Source organism: Anopheles arabiensis, chromosome 2 (genome assembly GCF_016920715.1).
Source record: "Anopheles arabiensis isolate DONGOLA chromosome 2, AaraD3, whole genome shotgun sequence".
In the NCBI taxonomy this organism is placed as follows: domain Eukaryota; kingdom Metazoa; phylum Arthropoda; class Insecta; order Diptera; family Culicidae; genus Anopheles; species Anopheles arabiensis.
This window is the reverse complement of record NC_053517.1, coordinates 92,556,507-92,564,079: the sequence shown is the minus strand read 5'-3', so window position 1 is coordinate 92,564,079 and position 7,573 is coordinate 92,556,507. Positions and strand designations below refer to the sequence as shown.

The 7,573-nt window shown below is 43.9% G+C and overlaps 1 protein-coding gene across 6 annotated transcripts in view; it reads left to right on the top strand.

Moving 5' to 3' along the window:
• Positions 1–238: 238 nt before the first annotated feature.
• LOC120894222 (mucin-5AC) overlaps positions 239–7,573 on the top strand; it is a 146,145-nt gene continuing 138,810 nt past the window's right edge. For 3 of the 6 annotated variants that reach the window (XM_040296678.1, XM_040296676.1, XM_040296677.1), the window contains exons 1-2: positions 239–459; positions 2,162–3,167. The gene's annotated coding sequence lies outside the window, so the exon portion shown is untranslated. Of the gene's footprint in view, positions 460–554; positions 673–2,161; positions 3,168–7,573 lie in introns of those variants that run through there. The other 3 variants (XM_040296680.1, XM_040296679.1, XM_040296681.1) reach the window with 3 other exon arrangements.

Genomic DNA, 7,573 nt, shown 5'->3' with positions numbered 1-7,573 from the left:
CTCTCTCCCCAACACAAGCCCACCCCTTCGCTCGATTGCCGTTGCAAAAAGCCTACACGAAGCCCGATCGACAACCCCTTTCTCGGTCGCGTGAGCGTGCCGGAGATCGTGCGAGAGCACAAATCCCCCGAAACCGAACTTCGAAGCTTTCACGCTCGAGCTGCATCGCTCTCCGCGCGTTGCTGGGCGCCGAAGACTCGTGGGCCAGCACCAATCGCCCGCATTCGAAAGATGGCCGTCGGTCCGTTCGGTACGCGTCGCTGAAGTGTGTTGCGCATGCGCGTGCAGCCTTTCTCGCCCACTGTTGGGTGTTGTGTGTGTGTGTGTGGTTTTTTTTGTGTATTAGATGCTTTTTTATGTCAAGTGAGAGCAACATAAAAAAGTGCTGTTGTGTAGTGTTTGCGTGTATGTGTACACCCGTTTGCATACGGTGAGCTGTGGGCTGTGCATTGAAAAGAGGTAGTTGATCGTTGTTGTTTCATCGACCGTTTAAAGACGCTGAATGCAAACTGTCGTGTTTTATTGTTACTGTTCGCGAGTGTATGCCTGTGCTATTTTTATTGTCATCAGTGTGTTTGAACAGTGTTTGGGCTGCTAAAAGCCTGCGAAACGTTACCTTCGCCCAAGACGACCAAACGTCAACGTGCTTGGGTGTCTGTTCATGATGGAAAGGTGATCATTTTCGATTCGGCACACTGTCAGAGTGTGCACAGACAGACCCCGTTCATTAGCGCCACCGATTAGCGACTAGCCGTGACCGTACGGGCGAACGGTTTTCTGTTTGTTTTCTCCCAACCCCCTTGTGTGTCACCTGATCAGAAAACACTGTGTGGAGCACACGGGTGAAGAAGATGGAGCCAGCACATCATGGCGAACGAAAGATGCACCTGGCACGTCCCCCCGTGATTCTTGGGCCTCTTTTCTCTATCGATACACCAAGTGCCCAATCAGTGCTGGCGCGAGTAATCCTCTCGCTACGGTGGTGTGCAAGACAGCTTTCAATTCTGGCAAGAGTAAAACTCTCCCCGGCGCAACGGCACGGTTGGTTGTTTGCCGTTCTCGGTCACGATTCGGTTGGCTTTGGCCGAAGAATTGATAATAATTGGTTCGCGATCGTGCGATTGTGGCGCAGCTGTAACGGGAGTTTTATTATTATTTTTTTTCTCGGGACGTGTAAAACGTGAGCAAGGGACGAAGGTGGAGTGTCGCTTCTAGACGGGGCGCTCTAGTTTACAGCTCTTAAGCTTGTTAGATGTGGTGATCGTGGAGAGAGGCTTTAGAAGCTTAGAAGCTTTAGCAAGAAACTTGATGTTGTGTAGTGAGCTGTTGCGGTTTTAATTTGTGTTTATTTTAGTGAGTGTGTGTCAAGCATTGAGTTAGCTTTACTCTTTGATTGGATCAAGTGTTGAAAAATACATAATAAAGTGTCTGCAACAGAATGTTTGAAACAAAAAACATAAAACATCGTTTTGATATTATTAAAAATGGTTTAAGAGTTTTTAAACATTTTCAAAAATATTTTCCAACCCAAAACGGTGTACGGTAATACGATAAGTGCTGCTTACGTTTCCTCCGTTTTGCTGCAGTTTGGCGTTGATTAGCGTACATCACCAACCCGTTCGCCTGCTTGCCGTCCTTTAGCTTGCGTTTGCACTTGCGCACAGCAAAGGGTGTGTTTGTGCGCAAGTCTGTACGCGCGTTTCTGCCATGTTTTTCGTAGTGAGCGAAGTGAAGTGAAAGCGTTTTTGCGCCTTTGGGGTGACTTCAGCAAGAAGATTGGAACCGTTTTTTTATACACTGTTGTTTTTGGTCAGGAACGCGCGCGCGCGGAAAGAAAGCCGACCCACAAGTCCCCGTACCACACACAAGCTAGGCAGCTCGAAAGAAATGTTATGGGATAGGCACAAAAGGCGAAAGTTGCGTAAAATTGCGCGTGTGTGTTCGCCATTTGGGTTTCGTTCTTTCGCTGTCCATCTGGTCGATGTGTAGTGGGAACAGTGGGGTGAAAAAAGAAGAGAAAACGCATCTCACACTAACGGCATCTTGGCCACCCGACGAACCTGACGAACGAATGCAAAAGACGCTCGAATTTGCTGTGCTTGTGCGTGTGAATGTTTACAAAATAATAAATAAATGTTTCTGTTTTTTTGTTTTGTTGCAGATAATACAAAGTGCTGATAAAGTTGAGGTGTAAGCAAAACAGGGAAAACACAAGAAAAACGGGCCGAAAAAAAGTGAAACATACGAAAATCGACACGATCCGTTAGATTCACGTGTTGTTAGTGATTTTTTTTTGTTGGTTTATTTGTGGTTGCTGTTTCGCTTATTTCCGAATTCAAGTTCGCAGTGTGTCTAGTGTGCGGATTTGATTGAGCCTGTGTGTATGTGTGTGTGTAAGTGTGCTTATTATTATGTTTATGATCGTGCGCTAAAACAAAAGGTGCAGAAAAGGCAGGAAAATTAATCAAAAGTACAGTGAAGCGTGTGTGAGTGAATCGATTTTCTCCATCCATAGCAAGCGAAAAATTAAGGCGATAACACACACACACACTCACACATTGGTGTGATTGTTGTTTGCGAGCAATAAAAAGCGTGAGCTAATAGTAAAGAGATAAATTTGCCTTAACCTGCCTATAATTAAGCCGGTGGGGTTGTTGGTGATTCATGGAAAGTGAATGAGCGCGAGTGTACAGTTTTGTTTTTCCCGTTTGGTGTGTAAGACAGTGGAAACTGCATTCAACTTTTCCATTCCCCAGTTTTGAGTGAGTGAAACAGTTTCGCTTGATTTGTGTTTTTTTTGTGGTAGCGGTAAAGTGTGGTTAGCTTTATAAACACACATCATCCACATAGAGTGTTTATAAACATCTTTACGCTGCATACTCGTTGGACGGCGTTAGTGACGTGTCTAGAGTGGAAAACGGTTCAACCAAGAACTTGCTAACGCAAGAACCGGTCTTTGCTGTGAAAAAGGGAGAGGTAGCTTTCTGAGGTACGATCGCGACTCTAACGATCGTCTCGCGACCGGAAGTATCGAAGTCGGTCGTCGTCGCTTCGGTAGAGGTGTAAAGACCAGAAGACAATCAAACAGGTGTTGGAAAGAGAGGGAGAGAGAAGAGACTACACAGCTCATCGCAAAAGCAGTTTCTTCGGATGCGTTAAAAAAGAAGGTAAGTGAAGAGGCATTTGTTGATGCAGTGATATATTTCCATGCTTACAACTTGAGAAATATTATATGAAGGTTAGATATAATTTAAAAAAAAATCCATGAAAACATGTCAAGCACATGAGTGAATATGAAAGATACTAAATAGTGGATTTAGGAAATTTATTGCTCTGTATCATCAAGTGACGTGGTTAAACAGACTTCAAGAAGTCATCAGCAATCGATGACGCATGTCTTTCTTCGGATGTCTGAGTGATGTTACTCTATCGAACGTTGGAGTTGGATCCAACGTCTTCAGAATGGAGATGAACAATCTTCAGAATGAGGTGACGGCCTTTTACCTAGGGCCTATCTTCTTGATCTTCACAATGCTATAGCTACAATAAACCAACATCTTAGACCAGGCCATCCAATGGGAATGATGAAGCAGTTTTATTGGCCTAGTTTAAAGCAAATCCGTGAAGAGTTGCTCCACAAGTCTGCGGAGTATGGAGCAAATGGTGGGGTAGAGCATATTTGGCAAAATTTTACGAATACTTGCCTAACCAGAGCCGCAAGCCAGTTGCTGCTATATCATCTGTTATGACAATTTCATGATTTGTAGCATCAGAAGCTTGTTTGTTTCTGAATTTCTTTGACACAGTCTCGAGTAGAGGTTTACTTTTTATCCAATGCTCAAAACGCAAGAGTCATGCACGCTGCTCAAATCCTCGCTCAATCCAAATATATTCCCCAGAAGCTCTTATTAGCGCTAGAAAAAGAACTCTTAGAGAAGGATGTTTGCGTGAAACAGTTTACCTTGGCCTCATTGTGGTACAGCGCACTCACCAGCGACTTTACATTTAATTGACATCCGTCGACCCATTTTGCAACGTCTTTATCCTCAAACTTGGCGTCGTGCCAGAGGCGTCTGGATGAAGGGAATGAGATGTACAGATATTCAGTTCAGCAGTTAAAGTGCAAGAAAACAAAAAAAAAAAAACAATTGAGGATCCCCACAAAAAAATTTGGAAAGGAGTAGAAATGATTTTAACAGCAATTAAAGATCCTGCGGACTTCTCATTAAAAATCCCACAATAATTACATATTGTAGCTAAAAATAATGTATTTTTTTATTTCTACAAAGCTCAATACTTACATGCATGTGCTTGTGGTTGAAGTTTCAAGCCCCTCACGTTCCTATCCCTCATCCCACGGCCAGAACGCCGCTGCCTAATTAGTAATCATAAAATTTTACGTTTTACAACACCACCACCATCGCTTTGTCGTCGTGGTCGTTCTTCTGCATACCATCGTTTTCCCAAATGCAGATTATTATGCTTAACATGATGATTTTTACTCCCAACAGCCCACCCCACACTGCCACTCCACACGCGTAAAGCACTCTCATCAAATCGAATTTCGCCCTGCGGCTATTGTGGCCACTGCTGCTGCTGGTGGTAGTTTTTTTCTTGCTTTTGTCTCTTGTGCAGGCAGGCAATGATTTTTATGCTCTCCGGTTGGATGGACATCGTGCGGGGGGAAGATTTCACCACCACCACCACGAGTGCAATTATGCTTTTATTTGCGTCCGAACATCGCCGCACCGCCTCCGGCCCCGGGGAGGGTCTTATCACTTTAATGAGCTTTCGGGCGGGCGAATCCTTCCCCCGGCACTCTTCATGCTGAGTGCGTTCTTAAGCGGCTTGTGGGAAAGTGTGGACCAGAGAGCGGGAGAAAGACCGAGTTCATTCAACCATTCTGGGTTCGGAAAGAATTTCAATGAATTGTTCGTTCACCGCGTTGGTTAGTGGCGCGATGGCTGAACCCCGCAGGGGCTTAAATCCTCTTTGCGGTGTGGTGATGGTGGTGGCGTGCCCATCGAAGCGACACCGCACGGTTTCGGACCCGCTCTCCATGCGCTCAGGTGTGCGAAAGGCACTGCCCCACTGCCTATAATTTTCCACCTCGCCGGGTTTGCAATCCTCACAGCTCTCCCCCTCCGGTTCGTGAAGAGGGTGCCGAGCTTTTTTTTGGAACCGTTTTGTTTTGCACCTAAGAGTTGCGACTGTCGATTTAATCGCAATTATTCTTTGCACCTGCAATGGGTTCGATGGTGCTTGGGGAGAGCTTTTCTCTCTAGATGGTCGCTACTTGAAAACTTGGTGGTGGTGGTCGTGGTGGGAAAAGACGTATTTTTCGTTGATTGAACAGCTGTGGAAAGCTGTTCTGATTGGTTGAAGAGTTTTAAATCGAAAATACAGTCCGGATTGAATCGCGTTCAGTCGTCGTTTTCAGATCTAGCTCGAAACCGTGCTTGAACCGTGCTGAACCGTTCCCCGCTCAAAGATGCTTCCCCCTTGAGGGATTTGTCACGAAAAACGGGCGTACCTTTCGCGTTTTGGCTCGGAAAATGTGTTGCGCGCTTCCAGTGGCTGATTTCTTCCTTCTGCACACGGTAGCGTGTCCCTCGCGACCGTGCACGGCTGCAAGCTTATTTTCGTTTACTGGCAACAAAATTGCATTCGTTTCGTTGCACCGTGTGTGTGTGTACCGTTTCGGGGGGCTGTGTACAGTAAGGGATTTGATACGGGGGGGGGGGGGGGTAACATAAAAATACCGTTTCGTTTTGTTACAAAATTCCCCGAGAACGTGCCTGATGCTCGTTTGCAACCGCGCTGATGCATCGTACTCGTGACAATGTTTTTGTGTTCGTTCCGTGCAAGCTACGGGGGTTTTTTTTTGTATGTTTTTGCGCTGTTACCCTAGCTGGTTTCCTGTAGTACCGAGTGGCTGTCCCTCGAAACCCATAACGGGGAAATGCATGACCAGTAACTAACAATCTAGTGCAGAATCTTGCGCACCTGGGGGAGGTGGGAAACGAGCTGACCTCATCATCCGGGTATGGTGTAGAATATTGGCGCTAGTTCATTCGCCGAACTGGGCAGAGAGCCAGAATAATGGAGTGCATCCACTTTTCACCCGATCGATGATGGTCGAACCAAACAACCCCCTAGGAGCGAAAATCGAGAGCACATTGGGTTGTTTTTCCGTTTTCTGTGACCGGTGGGAGTTAAATGTATGATTCAATGGGTTTGAAAATCGGTTATGATGTGATTTCAAAGTTTAATGGAAACTGGTGCTGGTGCAAACCTCGACACTCGGGAACAAAAGTGAAAAAGTGGTTCTTTTTGTGTAAATATTGTTTCACTTGTTGGTCTACATACTTGTAAACGAGGAATTTGATTTGAAACTAGTGTGGGATAAGTTATTTCTTTTTTTTACTTTCTACATTGGATCGTTGGTTTAGTTTGTTTTCAATAAAAACGTTCTGTTGGTTATTATACTTTTTTTTATTTTTTCTTTCACTTTTTTCTCTCAAGGCTTTTTAATGTTGTGTTTTTGTCTGTCTACTTTCTGTTTTTCTATTATTTGAGTTTTTACTTTTTATTGTTTTAAATAGGTCTTTGAGCTTTAAAAATGTAATCTTTTTTTACTTTAGTGTTCTTCTTGTTCTTCTTCCATTCCATGGCTATTTTAGTTATATATGCTGTTCTTATTATATTGTATTTTTATATTCTACCTATTTCATCATTAATTTGGCTTTTATTGCTTCATTACATTACTTATTGGCTACTTGTGTTAAACAACTTTATAAAATGCCTTGTCCGTGATTGTATTATAATTCTGCTATTATTTTCTTCATGTTAACCTACACGTTTATTAATTCAATTATGTCGTGATGTTAAATTTTGTTCGGTTTTGTTTGATTGGTAATAGATTTTGTATTTTATTATTAGTATTTATGATAAATGTTTGTGCTGTTACTAGTTGACTTGTCTTATACCATTTTTTTGCTCAATATAGTATAGTTTTTTTTTAACATTTTCATTTAATCACTCATTCGAATGACATATTAAACACTGCTCTTAAAAACCTTCATAGTAACAGTATTCACTTACAAGCGACAAAAACCAATCTTAAAATTTATCGTCCAGGTAAAGTAATGACGTAGTTTGTAATACTTTTCTTCACCGGTGCAAAACCCAATCTGCACTAGTGAGCCGGAACCGCTGCGCCCAACCACCCCGTGCTCCCCTGCCAAAGTGTTCGGGCGTCCGCAATAAAGTACATTTAATTGAAAGTCATATTTCCTAAAGCGGTTAACTGGTTGACTTGGGGCCCGAGGCTGGCCGCCCACCACGCAGTGTGTGGTGGTATTCCTTCTCCCCCTGTGCTCTGCCATACGTGTGCTAGCGTGTGCCCTTGTGCGTGTGTTGTACAAAAATGTATTTTTCTGGATTTTTTCGCCAACCGTAAAGCCGTTTTCGACTTCGCGAAACGCCACCACCGTTCGTCTCCCATTTGCTTCGACGCGGGAAAGCGAAAAGCAAAGTGTCAGAGCAAGAAATTGCAGCGTGAGCGTTAAAA